General features: G+C 41.1%; 1 protein-coding gene across 7 annotated transcripts in view; it reads left to right on the top strand.

Annotated features, from left to right (window-relative positions):
- The window catches only part of LOC139450011 (phospholipid-transporting ATPase IA-like), a 125,103-nt gene that overhangs the window by 29,461 nt on the left and 73,037 nt on the right, over positions 1–22,605 (top strand). The window contains exon 1 of one of the 7 annotated variants that reach the window (XM_071231631.1): positions 16,033–16,092. The exons of the other annotated variants lie outside the window; for them this stretch is intronic. The gene's annotated coding sequence lies outside the window, so the exon portion shown is untranslated. Of the gene's footprint in view, positions 1–16,032; positions 16,093–22,605 lie in introns of those variants that run through there. 7 annotated transcript variants of the gene reach the window in all.

Raw genomic sequence — 22,605 nt, 5'->3', positions numbered from 1 at the left:
AAATCATTTAATAGAGATGTTGTTGTGATTTGTTATGTGTATTTAGCACAAATTATATTTTTGTTAAAACACTTTGCAAATGAGTGAAGTTTACATTGCAGGATGTAATGTGATGCTAACATCATTAACCTGTATGTAATATCTCCTCCCTCCCTCCCCCGCTCCCTCCGGACCCTCCTCCACTCACTCCCCCCTTACTCCCAAACTCCCTCCCTTCTTCCCTCCCACACTCACTCATTTTCTCAATTAAAACTCACTCACTCCTTTCCTCTCCATCCCCTTCCTACCTCCCTCACGCACTCACTCCTTCCTTCACCCACTCCTTCCTCCCTCCCCCACTCCCTCCTTCCCTCCGGACCCTCCTCCACTCACTCCCCCCTTACTCCCAAACTCCCTCCCTTCTTCCCTCCCACACTCACTCATTCTCTCAATTAAAACTCACTCACTCCTTTCCTCTCCATCCCCTTCCTACCTCCCTCACGCACTCACTCCTTCCTTCACCCACTCCTTCCTCCCTCCCCCACTCCCTCCTTCCCTCGGGACCCTCCTCCACTCACTCCCCCCTTACTCCCAAACTCCCTCCCTTCTTCCATCCCACACTCACTCATTTTCTCAATTAAAACTCACTCACTCCTTTCCTTTCCATCCCCTTCCTACCTCCCTCACGCACTCACTCCTTCCTTCACCCACTCCTTCCTCACTCACTCCTTCCTCACGCACTCACTCCTTCCCTCACCCACTCACTCCCCCTTACTCCCAAACTCCCTCCCTTCTGCCATCCCACTCTCACTCATTCTCTCAATTAAAACTCACTCACTCCTTTCCTCTCCATCTCCTTCCTACCTCCCTCACTCACTCCCTCCTTCCCTCACCCACTCCTTCCTCACTCACTCCTTCCTTCCTTCACTCACTCCTTCCTCACTCACTCCTTCCTTCCTTCACCCACTCATTCCTCACTCACTCCCTCCTTCCCTCACCCACTCCTTCCTCACTCACTCCTTCCTTCCTTCACTCACTCACAGAAGGCATCACTTCATCTATATCATGCTATATTACAAGTTTCTTTCTACACATACCCAATGTTTTACTGAAGTTGTTTTCATGTTCCAGAGGTGGGAATCAGGGTGGAGGTTTTGGCCAGTTAATCAACGCACAATTACTATTTCACTTGTGTCACGGGGCTTTTGTTGAATTTGTTTAAGTGACTGTTCCATTGTTATGTACCCTTGGAAACCTTTGACAACCGACCAGATTGAGTTTCACGAGTTTGTTTCACAGTGTGTACTGACTGTTTACCCACAGCATCCCAGACGGACAGACCGAACATTGTCATTGAACTATGTGCAGAAACGACTCTCAGCTGATATTCTGTGTGGTCTAAATGTGATGTTGGGGACGAAAGTTGGTGTATATGAAACTGTGGAGGTGCAGTTATCTCCCCCTGAGCATGAAGGTAGGTAGGGAGCTGATGACATGAACATGGGTTGCGGAAATTGAGACCTGTCTGATGACCTCCGTCTCCGTGCTGCATTACCTAACATAGTTCCGTGTCACATGGCATTTACTTGTGTATTACACCCAGGTTCTTGCCAATACAATCAATACAGCTCAGACTTGTCACATCCACACACTGCTTTTCTGTAAGGCTGTGTCTTGTGGATGCACTTGTGGTTCAGTTGTCCAAGGCTCCTGAATTCGATGAGAATAGTTGTATCTCTTGCCAGTATGCCAGAAGCTCTGATGGTTAGTTCGAATCCCAGTGCAGCATTATTGTTACTAGGTTTCCATGCTCGTGGGTTTCCACAAAGTGGTACATGTCTTGGACCTCCATCACTTCACACTTTCCTCCCACATCAAGCTGACACAATCCGACATAATGGAAATACTGTTCACTTCTCACTGTTACTTCTAATGAAAGCAATCACTATTATCATGATATTTGCCTTATTTGGTGACATATTTTAATATATTACTGCTGATTTGTCACCACTAAATTGAATTTGAAATTGAATGTGAGCTCCGGTATCAGGGAAGATGAGTCACACAGGGCCAGTGTTTGAAATAATTTTAAAACACAACAAGACAGTCAGGCAGGTGACCCATTAATGTTGCCAGTCCCTCTTCAAAGTTACCTGACCATTTGAAAGCATAGTTTACAAAAGTGTGAGTTACTTCTCTTCAAAACAACAATAATGGATCCCTGACGACAGTACAAGAAAAAAAGTGAAAAACAAGAGACAACTTGTGACTTGATTCAGTTGAAAAAAGGCAAACAATAACTTGAGAATCTATAAAAAAAAATGAATACCTAAGTAGTCATTAGTCATTAAGTTATCTGCCAGACAGTCAGGCAAGTGGAGTATAATTTCATGCAGCCTGACAGAAAAGTTACCAGCCGCAGGCAGGCGGGCTGTCTGTTATTTCGGACACTGCAGGGGCAAGCCAGATGTTTGTAAATTTGAATTAAGGAAGCACAGAAGAAAGCCTTAAAACCAAGTATGTTGCTTTCGATACTCAAACTTTGGGTTGTTTGAGTTAATATACTTGTCTTGCATATATGAGAGTGATTGAAGCTGTGTACAGCAGCTACAGAAAACATTAAGCAGGCACCCTACTCCGTCTCACTCTCCGAATAATATTCACAGCTTTCCCTTCCACCAAGCCCTTTCTGTGATGCTATAGCACTGAATGAAGCAAGTCTAGATTTTGCACAGGTTTAGGTTCTGAATCTCCCATCTCACTGGGGCTCCTTTTCAATTTAAATGCTTGTTTCAATAAATTATGTACTGTCAGAGATAGAAAAACACTTTCTAAAGAAAATAAATCAAACCTTGAAAGGTTAAGTCCTAAACCATTCCCAGTGACATGACTTTTATGATGTCACACCACTCACTGAGATGCATATACCATGTTATCATCACAGTCAAAGATAGAGAAGCGCCATATTTCATATATACAGCCATATGATAGTGATGATAAATATTATACCAGCACCATAAAAATCATAATTATCAAGTTGATGAAATTTGAATGAACCAATCTCATTAAAATCAGATCTTAGTTCTCGCTACCGCTAAATGAAAGCTTTGTTTAGCGGTAGCGAGAACTAAGATCTGATTTTAATGAGATTGTGAATGAACCAACGAATGTTAACAGTTATACATAGTTAGGTATATATATTCGGAACAGTAGTTCTTCCCAATGTCATTTAATTCCCCAGCAGTGGATATTGGTTGTCATTGTTACCATTTAATCAGATTCTCTTACAGTGATAAGCACTGATACAAGGACAATGGGTGAACCTCGCTGGCAACATGGGCAGGTTTAATTTGATCCTAACATTAGTGAATCAAGGACTCCATGTTGCTTGTCAGTGGCCCAGTTGAGGCTGTACAGTAGCAGGGACTTTTAATTAGCAGATAAATCAATCAGCAAATTTGGCAGTGGCAATGACAGGGATTGTTTAGTCAACAATACTGGTTGAGTGTTTGTATGTTAAACCACACACAGTACGGTCCTTGGTGAGTAATCTTACGTGACCAGAGACAGAGTTTCTGGTGCATCAGTGTGTTGTGTGGTTGTATAATGTATTATGGATGTCGTTTGTCTTGGTAGGACATATTTGTCGTATACATGGCAGTTGTGTCAGTCATCTGAAGGGGATTAAACCAGGGATGCACTAGACCACTATGTTGAGTCAGTCTAGTGTTGTAGGTATCCTGAGGGCTAGTAGAATCTCAGGCTTTCTTGGGGGTGTTATTATATGTTATGACTATCTGGGCAAGTGAATGTTTCAGTTTGTTACCTGTAACTACGGCAAGTGAATGTTCCAGTTTGTTACCTGTAACTACGGCAAGTGAATGTTTCAGTTTGTTACCTGTAACTACGGCAAGTAAATGTTTCAGTTTGTTACCTGTAACTACGGCAAGTGAATGTTCCAGTTCATTACCGGTAAATGTTTCAGGTTATTATTTGTTATCACTATTTGGACAATTAAATGTTTCAGTTAATTCCATGTAGTCACTATTGGGCAAGTAAATGTTTCAAGTTATTGTTTGGTATCACTATTTGGGCAAGTAAATTTTTAAAGTTATTATATGGTATCACTATTTGGGCAAGTAAATGTTTCAGGTTATTATATGTTATTGTGTACTTAAGAATCTTGCAATTCCATAGGTTAATCCATACCACTGTGACAAACAAAACAAATCAATGTGCACTCCCAAATCATGTGAGACACTGACCTCAGATATTGACTCGTAACATGATCAGTATTGACCTGTCACGTGATGAATATTGACTGCAATTAAACAAGATGGCATCTGGTAGCAACAGTTCACATTTCTCAGCCGGGTTACTTTAGTGGAACTGAGGAACAGAGAACAGAGTTTGAAGACTTCATGAACTTTAAAGTGAATTTCAGTATTAACAAAATGAATGGTTATTCTTGACAAGGTCCACATGCAAAAACAAGGACCTTCGCACCCAACCATTTCGGCGGTCTGACCGGACCTCAGCCTGCACCCGCAAAGGTCAGGTCCTCGTGTTCTTGTTTTCGCATATTGACCTCGTCAAGAGTAATTATTTGTATATCACTATTTGGGCAAACAAATGCTTCAGTTACCAGTAAATACAGCAGGTAAATGTTTCAGTTCTTTACCGGGAAATATGGCAAGTTAATGTTTCAGTTCTTTACCAGGAAATACGGCAAGTAAATGTTTCAGTTCTTTACCAAGAAATACGACAAGTTAATGTTTCAGTTCTTTACCAGGAAATACGGCAAGTTAATGTTCCAGGTTAAGTAGCATTGCTGTGAAATGATTCTCTGTTTGATTTTTGAAGCTGATGTGCTATTTAAATGGTTTATATGTAATAGTTGCAGTATAATTTGTGTTTTGAATATTTATACAAAGTTATTTATTCACTAGATGTATCTCTGGGTTTTTCATGCTACATTACCCTGTGATGTGATTCTTATTTCAATTTGGATATTTGAAACATTTTGCGAAATATTTGAATATCAAAGAAATTATCTTCAACCTCCCTGTCAACGCAAACCATGTTATCATCCTACAGTTAGCTCAAGGTTATCTTTCATTGCACACAACCAACTCCAGTCATCGGTCATGGTGTACAGTGGAATACTGGAGTAGTGACATTATTGTGTTGATGTAGATGCTGTAGTCAGTAACACATGCTTCCTAGTGGGGAGGGGCGGTGAGGTAGCCCGGTGGTTATACCGTCGCTCGTCACACTGAAGACTCAGGTACAATGTGTGACGCCCATTTCTTGTGTCCTGCCCGTCATTATATTGCTGGAATATTGTTGAGGCATAAAACCATGCTCGCTCACTCACTCCTAGTAAGGAATGAGTGAGGGGAGTGAGTGAATGAGTGAGGGAAAGTAAATATGTGGGGAGGTTAGGGTTGTGGTTGGTGAGAGATGGTGAGTAAGGGAAGGGGATTGATGGAATGTGTGAGTAAGAAGGAAGGGGTGGGTGAGTCTTGCATCAATACCGGAAGGACAATTGTGGACAATGTTATGTATTCATGCTGTCATTAATCTTAACCCAAATGCAATGATATTGGGGTTTAGTTAACCTCAATGCATTCATACAGTGATTAATATTAACCCTAATGCATTCATACAGTGATTAATATTAACCCACTGTGTGTAATGTAATGTGTGTATTGTCACATCTAGACAGAGGAATGATTTGTATCAAGTTTCTCAATGACTTTGTAATATTGTTGCAATATGTATTAGCATGCGGGATATAACATGATTTATGCAAGGCACAGGAGGCAGGATTGTGATTGAATATAGGGCATATCATATGGCGACTATAATATGAGCTTGATGGGCCCAGCTGTTGCAGGTGTGAATGAATAGAGTGACGAGTAGATGGTGGGTTAGTGAGGGTGAGAAGGAGAGGGGAGAAGAAGGGCGTGAGTAGGGGAGGTAGGGAAAGAGCAGGGAGGTGAGTGAGTAGGTGAGTGAGTGAGTGAGGGAGAGTTAATGAATAGGTGAGTGCGTGAGGGGAAGTGGGTGAGTGAGGGAAAGTAAATGACTGTTGAGTGAGGGAAAGTTAGAGAGTAGGTGAGTGAGTGAAGGGGATCTGAGTAAGGGAAAGTGAATAGGGAGTAGGTGAGTGAGTGAAGGGAATCTGAGTAAGGGAAAGTGAATAGGGAGGTAAGGAAGTAGGTGAGTGAGTGAAGGGGATCTGAGTAAGGGAAAGTGAATAGGGAGGTAAGGGAGTAGGTGAGTGAGTGAAGGGGATCTGAGTAAGGGAAAGTGAATAGGGAGGTAAGGGAGTAGGTGAGTGAGTGAAGGGGATCTGAGTAAGGGAAAGTGAATAGAGAAGTTACTGAGTAGGTGAGTGAGTGAAGGGGATCCGAGTAAGGGAAAGTGAATAGGGAGGTTAGTGAGTAGGTGAGTGATACTAAATTAACTTCGAAATTGAATTATTACAATTCTTGGTGTGAATGTCGTCCAATCTGCATGAAATTGCTTAAAATGACCCAGTTGCTGGTTAAGGAGCAATTAAATTGTTTGATACAACCTTAGACATATGTTGTTGTTTCTTCAAGACTAGTCCAAAGGACTAGTGTCACCCCTATGTGACTAATCCTCACAGTTTGTAGCTAGTCCTACTTGAACGAGATGTTTACTATGTTTACATTTTCTGTCAGTTCTTTTCTGTCCCAATTTATAGCAACATTGAAACGCTGACAACAACTGCAGAATTTTAACAAATGTACATTTCCAGAATTCACTGTGACCCATATTACTGTAAGATATAATTACCAGGCGTGTAGTTAACCCAGATTCTAGATTCATGTCTGTTAACGGAGAGCGTAATCTGGCTAAACCTAATGGAGTATCGTTCAAAGGCCCATTCCCGATCAATTAGCACGGCATATGTCTGCTCCAGGGCTTTCTCGTAGACTATTGATTGTAAACACTATTGTTATTAATTGCAAACCTCCTACATAATTTGTTGCTTCTGTTATCATGATGATTGGGGCAGCAATAGGGTATTATCAGGATCTTGTATGTTATTCCCCACGTCTCGTTGATGACTATTAACGTGATTATTATTCGATGTCTATTTGGACCTGTATAAACTTCACCATTTATATATTTGTAGGATCACGAATCTGCCAACCCAATTTATTTTGAAAATTGGAAAAATTAATAAACCAAATTAACACCTATTTTTTGCAGACATGTCATACATGCATAATTATTTTGAGTTTACTCATGTTTTTTTAAAAAACCCATCTCCAGCGCAGATTATGCTCAATTTGAAAATTCCTTACATATTATATCTAGAGTTATGTCCCTTGTCCTTGAGACACAGACTTTGACAAAATTAACTCCCTTTGTCTTCCAAGAAAAAAAGCTTACAGAAGATGATGGTGCTAAAGATGGCAAATTCATTTATTTTTTTCTCCCCTCCTACCGGTAATACATGAATTTGTAGAAACATTTTCTGATCCGAGCTTTACTGAATTCTCAGAATTCTCATCCAACAGTTTGAGAATGTCTTTTTTTTCCCATTACACAGGCATTTCTGATTATGAAACAACCCATATATTTGCCTCTGCCTAAGTATTTGGTTTTTAAATACTGTCAATAAACAGCTGTTGCTCCTTGAATGTTGTTTTTAGTATAGGAATCCAACTTTTTGCACATGCCATGCTTTTCATAGTGTTTCGACTGTCACTGTGGCCTAGTAGATGGATTGTCTGCCCGTAGAGACTAATGTCGGTGGTTGAGGCCCCTGGTCGCATCATACCAATAGATGGTTCTTGTTGTTACCCTGCCTGGTGCTCAGCATAAGGGGGATAAAGCAAGGACTGGTCAACACAGAGTGTCTGAGGGGTATCCATGGCAAACTGCAGCATGGTATCTCAGTGGGCTAGCACCCACAGAAACCAAATGCATGCAAAACAGTGAGCAATAAAATATATTACTCTAACACAAGTCACAGGCTATTGCCCCCCTTGAGATTCCCCCAACACCCCCACTCCCAATGTAACAGAGGCTGCTGAAATCACAAATTATGAGTTATATATGATTATGACTTTTATCAAATCAAGTATGTGCCGACAAACTGCAAGTGAACACACTGCAGTAAGCACCTGCATGCATGATTGAGCAACAGGAAGATTACACAGGCACACAAAGTGAAAGCTTGTATTAAGCACATGAATCTTTCATAGCAAATCACTTTCTATTTCAGGTTTTGCTCCAGTATATTTTTTATCAAACTCGAAAAGCTAAGAGATTGATTGTAACAGATTTCATATCAAAACATATCTGATATATATTTTTTTTCTGCATTAGTCCCATCACTGATTTTTATCAGCTGTAGGTACAAAAACATCCCTCTTGGGTAAACCATGGCTTGTGGATACAGTGATTTGACCAGATCCCACAATCCTTAGGGAAATGAGAGGAAGCAAAGAACACCCTCACAACCATATCTGTAGCCGCTGACTGATTAGGCTTCATCTAGCCCAAGGACTACAAAATATTTAAGAAAGGAGATGAAAAGATGCAAATTATATAAAGGTACCTAGTGTGTTAGACTGGAGAAGGTACTATTTTCCTTCAACCTATTTCAATCTTGTTACTCTCCCGCTGAAGATCAGGGTAATCAGTCAGTTACAGCATTGTCTGATTAGACCTGTCAAACATCAATCATTGTGATGGCCAGTGGTTACTTTGAACTATTTCAGCACTGAGCTGCATCTCATAATAACTCTCGTCTATTTCAGTTAAGCAATTGACATGTTCACAAACCTAGTGCTCATATACATTTACGTAAAAATTGTCATATTTCAATATTTCATATTCTTTACTTCTAAGATCCTTGGTTGAATACAATTTTGATCTAAGACAGTTGTAATTTGACACAGACCAATCAGGTTTGATCGGGATGAGCATCCAGGTGCAAAGACGAAATTGATGATAAGATGTATCGATTTCAGTGATGAGTATTGTCAGTTTCTGGCGTAGGTATCAAGAAGTAATATAAATGGCCATGCTGTTGTCATATTGACGTGTCTAGGCGGAATGATGGACATAGAGACTGGGACAGTATGCTGCAGAAGTAGATTGTATCTTGACGAAATCATCAAGGGACCTCTTGTACTGTGGTGCTGGTAAGACAGATCTTGAATGATAGGCCTCTGTTGCTGTATTTCAAATGACGCAGTTGATCGCTGTGGATAAGGGACATTATTGAACAGGCTTATGGCAGTAACATTCCCAGTCTCAATGCATATTGGTCAGATGGATACTGACCTTTGCTGGATGTGGTACATTCTCTATCAAGTTGAGTTGTCTTTCGTGCGCCACGACTGAGCTGTGGGAGTGAGAGTAATAGGATTTGTTTCTATGGAGTGAGTAAGTGATTGTAGTTTGTGCATCGTTTCGGCAGGGGTCATTTGTACAGAGAGGGCTCATTTGGGAATATATGTGACCATTGCTTGCTGGAGTGTGAGGCCAGTGGTTACTTTGAACTACGGCGTGGGGGTGTGGTGGAGAACATCTCTGGTGAATATTTCATGTGAGTAGCCTTGGTGTGTGTAGGAAACGGTCATTCTGGGGGACACAGCATCATTTAGTGTTCAGGGAATAACAGTATTCTTCGTGTAAATGAGACTTTAGATTGTCCTTGGCGTATAGGTGTATATATCAGAGCATCCTTGGTGTGTGGACTTTGTGTATACAGAACTGGAGAGTATTCTTGTGTGAATGTGAAGTACAGATCGGCAGATTGTCCTGGGGTATCCAGGACTAGAGATTCTCCTTGGTGTCTAAGGACTTTAGGTTGTCCTTGGCGTATAGGTGTATATATCAGAGCATCCTTGGTATCAGGGCATCCTTGGTGTATACAGGGTAGCCTTGTTTTATGATGAATCACATTTGTCCTTGGTGTATATGGAACTAGAGATTATCATTGGCGTACATGGGACTAGAGATTATCATTGGCGTATATGGGACTAGAGATTATCATTGGTGTACATGGGACTAGAGATTATCATTGGTGTACATGGGACTAGAGATTATCATTGGCGTATATGGGACTAGAGATTATCATTGGTGTACATGGGACTAGAGATTATCATTGGCGTATATGGGACTAGAGATTATCATTGGTGTATATCAGGCTAGAGATTGGCCTTGGTGTATATTGGACTAGAGATTGGGCTTGATGTATATGGGACTAGAGATAATGGCCTTGGTGTTTATGGGATTAGAGATTGACCTTGATGTACATGAAACTAGAGATTGACCTTAGTGTATTTGGGACTAGAGATTGGCCTTGGTGTATTTGGGACTAGAGATTGGCCTTGGTGTATATGGGACCAGAGACAGGCCTTGGTGTATATGAAACTAGAGAAAATCTGTGGTATACTGAAACTGCTTGTTCTTCTTCTACTTGTATATGGAGTACCGATTGTCCTTTACAGGTGTCTGAGGGACAAGAGAATGTCCTAGTTTTATATGTAAGTACAGGTTGTCCTTGGTGTATTTCATATTGCTCTTGTATGTCAAGTACTAATTATGTGTGGTGTGTATGGCACTTTGCGATTATGAAATCATGTAGCATCCCAGATGTACATGAAACAGTTTCCCTCGTATCATTATTTTTAAAAGCACGCTACTTCTTGGTGTGGGTGACGAGTCCAGAGGGTATTGGATTCAGGAAGTGTCTCCGCCAGCTTGGAAGCTGAGTAGCTCATCACGTCTCATCAATTTTGATGAATTACACGCAGTCACTGATGTCTAATGTAGTCTTGACATTGTTACAAATGTTCCTGTAGTCAGAACTCGGTGGATCTGTCTAAAACCCCTTCTTTCAAGTCAGTGGAATATCTAGATTGATCATTTCTGCATCCAGTGATTTGTCCATCAGGACAGGTGTTGATATGGATGAGTTCATGGACCAGTACCATCTGGATCAACAGGGGTAGCAGAGGTAGGTCGTGTATATCTCACAGTCTAATATCTGTAATGGAGGAATCACCTTAAATCATCTGACCGGACTGATTTCTCCGACTTAAACCATTTTATTGTTTGTTTATATCTTCCCTTTAACTTGGCAAAATGACTTATAGCTGCGCCTTGTTAAAGTACATGTTCACAATGGCTTGTGAATTCCTGCTCATAATCAACTGCAACAACATTAGCATTGCGTCACCTGTATGGTTTAAATGCCCGAGGTGCTGTCATTCTCGGATCAGTACATTATATCTCCTGATACTGAATTGATTACAAAAATGTGAATATTGATGAAAATGTTATGTGTTCTCCTTGAAAAAGTAGCTTAAACTTTCATGAAGATTGTTACTTACAGCAAAAGTTTGTGGTATCCAATCCCATTCAACAATTTATTGCAGCCAACCAGCTTGTGGCCAATCATTTTACAATTTGTTTCAAGATTAAAACCATGTGCATTAAAGTCATCGACTTCAGTCTTGCTGTGTACATTGCTCCATGGGTGCTGTACATGAAATGTGGGTGTCCTCTTATGTCAACTGGGTACTGTGTATGAAATGTGGGTGTCTTCTTATGTGGGTGCTGTATATGGTAAATCTGGTGTGTGTAGCCTCCATGAAGGCACAGGGTGGGATTTGACCTGCCCTGCCCGGATGCAGGTCCATGGCAGCTCCTGGTTCACAGTCCATTCACGGGGAGTGTGTCTGGTAATTAACGACATCAATCAATCGGTCTGATCTTGTCACTCCAGGCAGGACAATGTCACAATTGCAGCTTTGACCTCTGTGACAGCTGACTGAAGTAATTAATCACACACCAACCTTCTCTCAATGTGTTCACATCACTATATCATGTGACCTTGACCCTAGCAACAGTTGCCTGCAATTTCCTACTGTCATCGCAAACCAAACTCATTCAATGTGTCAAAATCACCATCACATGTGACCTTGACCCTAGCAACAGTTGCCTTTCCTACTGTCATCGCAAACCAACCTTACTCAATGTGTCAAAATCACCATCACATGTGACCTTGACCCTAGCAACAGTTGCCTTTCCTACTGTCATCGCAAACCAAACTCACTCAATGTGTCAGAATCACCATCACATGTGACCTTGACCCTAGCAACAGTTGCCTTTCCTACTGTCATCGCAACCTCACTCAATGTGTCAAAATCACCATCACATGTGACCTTGACCCTAGCAACAGTTACCTTTCCTACTGTCATCGCAAACCAACCTCACTCAATGTGTCAGAATCACCATCACATGTGACCTTGACCCTAGCAACAGTTGCCTTTCCTACTGTCATCGCAAACCAACCTCACTCAATGTGTCAAAATTACCATCACATATGACCTTGACCAGAGGAACAATTGCCTTTCCTACTGTCATCGCAAACCAACCTCACACTCAATGCGCCAAAATCACCATCACATGTGACCTTGACCAGAGCACCAGTTGCTATTGGCCAGAGATGATATGCCCAGAGACAGGCCTCAGCAGTAGATTATCAGTAAGGATCACTGCCACACCCATGAGTGTAACGGATACACTGGGACGCCCTGCTGCCTTTCTCCCGTCAGCGGTCAAGATGCACGACACATGCACAGATGCTCCTATATGAGGACTTCCGTAGTCTAGTAAACTATCTTACACAATGCTAGAACGCTGAGAGTTAATTCCCTTCGTTTCTCCTCAAGCCCACATGCTGACATTACACTGATATTTCAGCATTGGGCTGAGCGCAGTCAAAAACTGTCATGTTGCTTCGGGGAAACAAACAGAAGATCTGTAACGAACTTGGTCACTTGTGCAATGAAAATGTGAAAATTGCAATAAAACATCACTAGACATGATGGTTTACCATTTCAATTATTTTTCCTGTTCTCCAAGGCATTGTTTTCTATGCCGAGATTAAGATATTTGTCTTGTAATCTAAGCCGGAAATAGCAATCAGCTGTACACACATTTTCTCCCAGATCTGCCGGTGACTTGGTTAACGAATACCCAATAGTATATAACTTGAAGGTATTTTGGTGCTTGACTGGAAGAAATTGGATCTGAAACTATTGTTTTTTCAGCAATGGTATATTCCGATATCGGGTTACTGTTGTTACAGCTTTATGAATTAATTGATATATTATTAATGATAACCATTAACATAGCACTTAAATATACAGCTGGAATTGTATTACGTATGGACAGCTTGGTGGGTCACCGTTAGACCGCATTTTTGCTAATTAGGTCACGTAAAGAATTTGTTGACATGTAATAGTCAAACTACAACAAATATAACTTTAAACGAGTCAAAATATGGCATTTTTATGATATACATATCCATTCTCTGTCAACTAACGTTAGTTTCAAAGCACCATTAGCAGTAATCTGATTATCATACTGTGAATAACAGTGAGTTGGAGCGATCGCATGATCAGTTGACACACAACTTCACCAAAATTAATGTAAACAGTAATGAATGAAGTTTTGAATAAAATTGATAAAAATAGACAACAAAGTCCAGATATACAATGAACACTCTTTATGACCAGATAGGTTAATAACAGGATTAACATGCATGCTTTGTCAAATGCCTCCCACTTCATTTTATTTCGAAAGTTGGATGAGAATCTGGTAATTAATTTATCAGGCCTCATGTATGACAACAAAAAATATTAGAAACAGGGAAGGAATAAAATAATTTTACAACAAATATATCATGGTGAAGACATCCTAATTAGTTCTGATCAAAATATATTTGTTAATTATTTTGTTAATTAGTAAAATATTTGATCAGTTTTATCTGTCGTTTAGCAGAGAAAGTAGTCCAAACATTACGTCTTTATAATGAAGATTTCAGCAAACAGCATCTCAACAACGCGATTATCACTTGAAATATTCAATGTTTTTTTCTAAAATTCACAAATAATCATAAAGAAACTTTGAAAATATTTTTAGCATGGCTACATGCTTAAAATAATGGTCATATGTTAAAATCTACTGTTAGTTAGTTATGACAATGTTTAACCAAGATACATGTACTGTAAGGTGTAGCAGAATGAGTGAGTGAGTGAGTATGGTTTTATGCCGCTTTTAGCAATATTTCAGCAATATCACGACGGGGGACCCATGTCGTGAATTAAAACCCCGCGTCTTTGGCGTGGCGAGCGAACGCTTTAACCACTAGGCTACCCGACCGCCCCGTAGCAGAATGAAGTGTGTTTGACAAAAAGTAACAAGGTAATCATTTTAGTGATATTTTCTGATGGACTCCCTTTTCTTTTGTACAATAGAACAGTGGGATGTGGTTTGATGTTTCCGTTCTATAATTTGCATGAATGTCAGTGTATACATTAAGTTACTTATTTGTTATAGTTGTCCTTTAACAAAAAGAAACTAATATAACTCAACATTGATAAATATGTAAAGGGATGGACATTTAGTCAATTCACGAAAATCTTTCTTGTCAATCATCGAATCTCGCACAGTCTCGCGTGAAAGTGCCACTTGGTCTCGTGCGGCAGTGATCAGTCTCCAATTAACCCCGAGGCCCGTCCCTTGGTACATGGTCTCTGTTTTGGCACTGTCACCATGCACCCCCAATCAGTGTGACATTGCCATCATGTGTGACCTTGACCCTACACACCAACCAACCACTGAGTGTGACCTGGCCATCACATTCAGCCTTGATTCCCAAGATACCAATGGTTCTAGATCAAGCCCCAAATTCCTTTCCAGTTTCGGCAAGGGCGGAAACTGGACGTTTATAGTCAGTTAACGTCCTTGACTCAGGAAGATGCAGTATACTTTAATATTCAAAGAAGAAGAGAGGATCGCAAAATATGATGCCATATGTTTTCTTTATAGATAAGGACCGCCTCCGTGGTCTTGTGGTAGAGCGTCCGCCCAGAGAGCGGAAGGTCTGGGGTTTGATCCCGGCCGCGTCATACAAACAGACATTAAAAGATTGTACTTGTTGTTACCCTGTCTGACGTTGGGCATTAAGGGGCTAAAACAAGGACTGGTCGGCTCGGAGTCAGTATACTGTGTCTGAGTGGGATATTCATGTTAAACTGCGGTATATTATCTCAGTGAGCTAGCACTACAAATCGGCAGCAGTCCGGACTAGTACAAGCAGCCACACACACACATACACGTGCATGCACGTGGCTATATAAGTGCAATAATCTTGGACGCGACGTTAAACCCAATTTCACCTCACCTTTATAGATAAGAAGACCGCCTCTGTGTTGATACAATCAAGCCCAGAAATTCCATCCTAGTTCGGCAAGGGTGGAAACTGGACTTTTAAAGTCAGTTAACTCTCTTGCCCCTGGAAGATGTGACACTTATGGCTCTAGATCAAGCCCCAAAATTCCATCCTAGTTCGGCAAGGGTGGAAACTGGACATTTAAAGTCAGTTAACTCTCTTGCCTCGGGAAGATGTGACACTAATGGCTCTAGATCAAGCCCCAAAATTTCATCCTAGTTCGGCAAGGGTGGAAACTGGACTTTTACAGTCAGTTAACAATGGTTAACTCCCTTGCATCTGGAAGATGGCACACCAACCACCCGCTCCGTGTCCCATGGCCATCACGTGACAGTTGACGGTAACTAAGCACACACCCCGCCCACTCAGTGACAGCATTGCCATCACATGCGACCTTGACCCAACCCAACAACCCCCACTCAGCACAACATCACAACACAGATCTGAACGACATTTGATGGCAGTACACTAATTACCCACCATCCCCCACTCGCTGATAGATGCGATTAACAACACAACCCGCATGCTTGGTATTTCATTGTGGGTCATTGGTGCTACTGACAATGGTACATTTCACCTGCCATATGTCTCAAGAGTAATCCTTCCTCCAACGTTTCTCAACATCCTCGTCCCAGATTTAAGCTGCTGCCATTGCATGTCACCTCGGACGTGATGTGCAGCATCTGTTTTACTGACATAAGTGTGTTGTTTATGAATTCAGCTAATAACACAAGCTATGGTGGTTGGGTACTGGTGTCCCGAGTGTCGTGCTGTCCTGGCAGATATTGATTCCTGACAGTTTTGAGACGGTATATATGACAACTTGTAAATTTGTTCCGATATTGTGAATGTCTTCCTGTGTCCATTGTGATGGAGGTTTGGGGGACTGGTATGTACCATAGCCGACTGTGGTCTTGATTCATCTAACTTCGGCGCCAATATTGTCACAGCATTCCAAGCGGTATTGATTATTGGTCTCTGTGGCCATTGTTAATTGACAGGTATGCTTCCATCTGGGATGAGACACCAAGTGCATTGCCAGCTGATGTGGTAATATTGACCAACTGTGTTGAATATAGCTGATGTAGAACAAGGAAATGATTTGTGTTGTAGCTGATCCTACCTAGCTTCACATCAGCAAATAATCAAGCAAGTAATTAAATCAGTTTGTAATGTCCAAGATGTGCTATCCACAGCGAGAGGCTACATATGGCAGTTCTGAACCAATCTGTTGCAGCTTCCTGATGTGGACGGAGTAGAGAAGGTTATTTGTACATAGCTTATCCTACATGCATATAAGAAATCAGTTTGTTCTGTCAATAACAAGGTCTGACTTTGTTAGCTCTGGAGTTAACTGTAATTCTATGAATTTAATATACCTGATCTATTTGATTATCTTTGTACATGTATGTTATGTATGTGTGTCATGGATGATTTGCATGCATCAGCCTGTTCTTCTAACCCATAACCTCCTGTGAAAATCTGGGTTATAATTGATCCTCAGCAACCCATGCTTGTCGTAAGAGGCTACTAACAGGATTGGCTGGTCAGGCTCACTCACTTAATTGATGCATGTCATTATATCCCAATTGCTAAGATTGATGCTCATGATGTCAATCACTGGATTTTCTGGTTCAGATCTGATTATTTATGCAATTGGGATACGATTACATGCAAGCCTGACCACCCGATTCCGTTTGTCTCCTCTTACAAGCATAGTCGCCTTTTACGGCAATCATGGGTTGTCGCCTTTTACGGCAATCACGGGTTGTCACCTTTTACGGCAATCATGGGTTGTTTGAGACCTACTCTGATACCTGACTCATGACTCGTGATAGCAGTCAGAAATCACCATTACTGCAGGGACATTGGACTTGTGTAGACCCAAATCAGTCATTGTGGAAGAGTGTGTATGCTTGTGGATCGTCTTCTATTATCAGAGATGGAGTGCTGTCCCACACCATCATATGTCGTGTCGTGCCCAAGGTAGGCAACTGCACAGCAAATTGTGGTGCCTTAGACTACTGGTCGTGCCGTACCCAAGGTAGGCAACTGCACAGCAAATTGTGGTGCCTTAGACTACTGGTCGTGTCGTACCCAGGGTAGGCAACTGCACAGCAAATTGTGGTGCCTTAGACTACTGGTCGTGTCATGCCCAAGGTAGGCAACTGCACAGCAAATTGTTGTGCCTTAGACTACTGGTCGTGTCGTACCCAGGGTAGGCAACTGCACAGCAAATTGTTGTGCCTTAGACTACTGGTCGTGTCATGCCCAAGGTAGGCAACTGCACAGTAAATTGTGGTGCCTTAGACTACTGGTCGTGCCGTACCCAGGGTAGGCAACTGCACAGCAAATTGTGGTGCCTTAGACTACTGGTCGTGCCATGCCCAAGGTAGGCAACTGCACAGCAAATTGTGGTGTCTTAGACTACTGGTCGTGCCATGCCCAAGGTAGGCAACTGCACAGCAAATTGTGGTGCCTTAGACTACTGGTCGTGCCATGCCCAAGGTAGGCAACTGCACAGCAAATTGTGGTGCCTTAGACTACTGGTCGTGCCATGCCCAAGGTAGGCAACTGCACAGCAAATTGTGGTGTCTTAGACTACTGGTCGTGCCATGCCCAAGGTAGGCAACTGCACAGCAAATTGTGGTGCCTTAGACTACTGGTCGTGCCATGCCCAAGGTAGGCAACTGCACAGCAAATTGTTGTGCCTTAGACTACTGGTCGTGCCGTACCCAAGGTAGGCAACTGCACAGCAAATTGTGGTGTCTTAGACTACTGGTCGTGCCATGCCCAAGGTAGGCAACTGCACAGCAAATTGTGGTGCCTTAGACTACTGGTCGTGCCATGCCCAAGGTAGGCAACTGCACAGCAAATTGTGGTGCCTTAGACTACTGGTCGTGCCGTACCCAGGGTAGACAACTGCACAGCAAATTGTTGTGCCTTAGACTACTGGTTGTGCCGTACCCAAGGTAGGCAGCTGCACAGCAAATTGTGGTGCCTTAGACTACTGGTCGTGCCGTACCCAAGGTAGGCAGCTGCACTGCAAATTGTGGTGTCTTAGACTACTGGTCGTGTCGTACCCAAGGTAGGCAACTGCACAGCAAATTGTGGCGCCTTAGACTACTGGTCGTGCCGTGCCCAAGGTAGGCAACTGCACAGTAAATTGTGGTGCCTTAGACTACTGGTCGTGCCGTGCCCAAGGTAGGCAACTGCACAGTAAATTGTGGTGCCTTAGACTACTGGGCCACCCCCCAATACAGTGTAGGGAACCTGTAGCTACCTGAAGCATGGTTCAAGTAACTATTTGATTCATAGTTTTGTAATTGCTGTATGTGCAGGTGTAGACTTGGTTTCTCAGCACTTTGATATTCATGACAGATTAACTATAGTCATAACAAAAAATCAGGTGTTCTTTGACTTCTTTTGAGTAGTAAATTACCAAGGAAAATTGAAAAGGTTATAAGAATACTAAAGTAGTCGAATTTGTTTATTAAATGTATCTTCAAATGGGTTCTTTTTGTCTATAAGGACAAAGCATTTAATTTTCAGAGCATATTTTAAGAAATGTTATTTTATTACCTGTATGAACAAATGCAATATTGTTACAATAATATTAGTACCCGAAGGAACCTTAAACAATTGTATAACCTGTATGAAGAAATTATATTTTATTACCTGTATGGCAAAATGCTGTATGAGAAATAGGATTATATTGATTTTATTACCTGCATGAAATGTGGTATTATTACCTATACAGGGTTATGTTATCTCATAACTTTTGTGATTGAATACTGTTGATTTACCTGAATGGATAAATGGGGGTTTATTACCTGTACAGAGAAATGTTATTTTAGTACCTGAATGCATAAATGGGGGTTTATTACCTGTACAGAGAAATGTTATTTTAATACCTGTACGGATAAATGGGGGTTTATTACCTGAACAGAGAAATGTTATTTTAATACCTGTATGGATAAATGGGGGTTTATTACCTGTACAGAGAAATGTTATTTCAGTACCTGTATGGATAAATGGGGATTTATTACCTGTACAGAGAAATGTTATTTTAGTACCTGTATGGATAAATGGGGCTTAATTACCTGAACAGAGAGAAATGTTATTTTAGTACCTGTATGGATAAATGGGGTTCTATTACCTGTACAGAGAATTGTTATTTTAATACCTGTATGGATAAATGGGGGTTTATTACCTGTACAGAGAAATGTTATTTTAGCACCTGTATGGATAAATGGGGCTGAATTACCTGTATGGACAAATGCAATTGATTAACTTGATAGGACAAATCCAATATTGTGACTTGTATGGACAGATAAATGTCACATTTCCTGTTGGTGGGAAATTGTGAGGTCATTGACCTATCTTATCAGGAGATGATGAATCAGGTTATGGTCAAAGTAGCTTGTCCTGGGGCGTATGCTGTTGATGTGATTACTGTGGTCTGATCGCTAATAGCAGGTGAAAAGTAGTTACAATTGTCAGGTGGGGGTGGGGGGTAGGGGAAAAGTGGAGTGTGTGTGTGTTGGTCTCCAATTTTTTGCTAGTATTTGAATCTACATGATCTTGGAGGTCGTCAGTTCTTTTGTGTTGTGTTAGTGTTATGACAAAGATGTTTTGTCGTTCATGTTTGAGGTAGATGGATTCTGACATGGGAATAGGTCGCTAGTGCTGCTTGGGTGTCCTACTCCACCTGGGCTCCATGGTGTTATACCCAGGGCTGATATATTTACTTCCACCCAGGTCTGATATATTTACTTCCACCCAGGTCTGATATATTTACTTCCCAGGTCTGATATATTGACTTGTACCTAGGTCTGATATATTTACTTCCACCCAGGTCTGATATATTTTCTTGTACCCAGGTCTGATATATTTACTTGTACCCAGGTTTGATATATTTACTTCCACCCAGGTCTGATATATTTACTTCCACCCAGGTCTGATATATTTTCTTGTACCCAGGTCTGATATATTTACTTGTACCCAGGTCTGATATATTTACTTCCACCCAGGTCTGATATATTTACTTCCACCCAGGTCTGATATATTTACTTCCACCCAGGTCTGATATATTTACTTCCCAGGTCTGATATATTGACTTGTACCTAGGTCTGATATATTTACTTCCACCCAGGTCTGATATATTTTCTTGTACCCAGGTCTGATATATTTACTTGTACCCAGGTCTGATATATTTACTTCCACCCAGGTCTGATATATTTACTTCCACCCAGGTCTGATATATTTTCTTGTACCCAGGTCTGATATATTTACTTGTACCCAGGTCTGATATATTTACTTCCACCCAGGTCTGATATATTTACTTCCACCCAGGTCTGATATATTTTCTTGTACCCAGGTCTGATATATTTACTTGTACCCAGGTCTGATATATTTACATCCACCCAGGTCTGATATATTTACTTGTACTCAGGTCTGATATATTTACTTGTTCCCAGGTCTGATATATTCACTTGTACTCAGGTCTGATATAGTTACATCCACCCAGGTCTGATACATTTACTTCCACCCAGGCCTGATATATTTACTTGTACCCAGGTCTGATATATTTACTTGTACCCAGGTCTGATATATTTACTCCCACCCAGGTCTGATATATTTACTTCCACCCAGGTCTGATATATTTACATCCACCCAGGTCTGATATATTTACTTGTACTCAGGTCTGATATATTTACTTGTTCCCAGGTCTGATATATTTACTTGTACTCAGGTCTGATATATTTACTTGTTCCCAGGTCTGATATAGTTACATCCACCCAGGTCTGATACATTTACTTCCACCCAGGTCTGATATATTTACTTGTACCCAGGTCTGATATATTTACTGCCACACAGGTCTGATATATTTACTTCCACCCAGGTCTGATATATTTACATCCACCGAGGTCTGATATATTTACTTGTACCAAGGTCTAGGTCTGATATATTTACTTCCAACCCGGTCTGATACATTTACTTCCACCCAGGTCTGATATATTTACTTGTACCCAGGTCTGATATATTTACATCCACCCAGGTCTGATATATTTACTAGTACCCAGGTCTGATATATTTACATCCACCCAGGTCTGATATATTTACTTGTACCCAGGTCTGATATATTTACTGCCACCCAGGTCTGATATATTTACTTCAACCCAGGTCTGATATATTTACATCCACCCAGGTCTGATATATTTACTTGTACCCAGGTCTGATATATTTACTTGTACCCAGGTCTGATATATTTACTGCCACCCAGGTCTGATATATTTACTTGTACCCAGGTCTGATATATTTACTGCCACCCAGGTCTGATATATTTACTTGTACCCAGGTCTGATATATTTACTGCCACCCAAGTCTGATATATTTACTTGTACCCAGGTCTGATATATTTACTGCCACCCAGGTCTGATATATTTACTTGTACCCAGGTCTGATATATTACTTGTACCCTGGTCTGATATATTTACTGCCACCCAGGTCTGATATATTTACTTGTACTTAGGTCTGATATATTTACATCCACCGAGGTCTGATATATTTACTTGTACTTAGGTCTGATATATTTACATCCACCGAGGTCTGATATATTTACTTGTACCAAGGTCTAGGTCTGATATATTTACTTCCAACCCGGTCTGATATATTTACTTGTACTCAGGTCTGATATATTGACTTGTACCTAGGTCTGATATATTTACTTCCACCCAGGTCTGATACATTTACTGCCACCCAGGTCTGATATATTTACTGCCACCCCGGTCTGATATATTTACTTCCACCCAGGTCTGATATATTTACTTCCACCCAGGTCTGATATATTTACTTGTACCCAGGTCTGATATATTTACTTCCACCCAGGTCTGATATATTTGCTTGTACTCAGGTCTGATATATTTACTTCTACTCAGGTCTGATATATTTACTTGTACTCAGGTCTGATATATTTACTTGTACCCAGGTCTGATATATTTACTTGTACCAAGGTCTAGGTCTGATATATTTACTTCCACCCAGGTCTGATATATTTACTTGTTCCCAGGTCTGATATATTTACTTCCACCCAGGTCTGATCTATTTACTTGTACCCAGGTCTGATATATTTACTTGTACCCATTTTTGCATTGTAAGTATTTAATACCCAGAAATTATGTTTGGACCAGATAGCATGATACATGACTTCACCCTGGAATGCTATGACGTCATGATACAATGGTTGATGTCATACTACCGTGATAACTTAACTCGCCTGGTTAGCTGAATGTTGGAAATAACCCAGCTAAATCGAAGGT

Source organism: Haliotis cracherodii, unplaced genomic scaffold (genome assembly GCF_022045235.1).
Source record: "Haliotis cracherodii isolate W230 unplaced genomic scaffold, xgHalCrac1.p SCAF_8, whole genome shotgun sequence".
NCBI classification, from domain to species: Eukaryota; Metazoa; Mollusca; class Gastropoda; order Lepetellida; family Haliotidae; genus Haliotis; species Haliotis cracherodii.
Note: the sequence above shows the minus strand (reverse complement) of the source record. Positions and strands in the feature narration are given on the sequence as shown.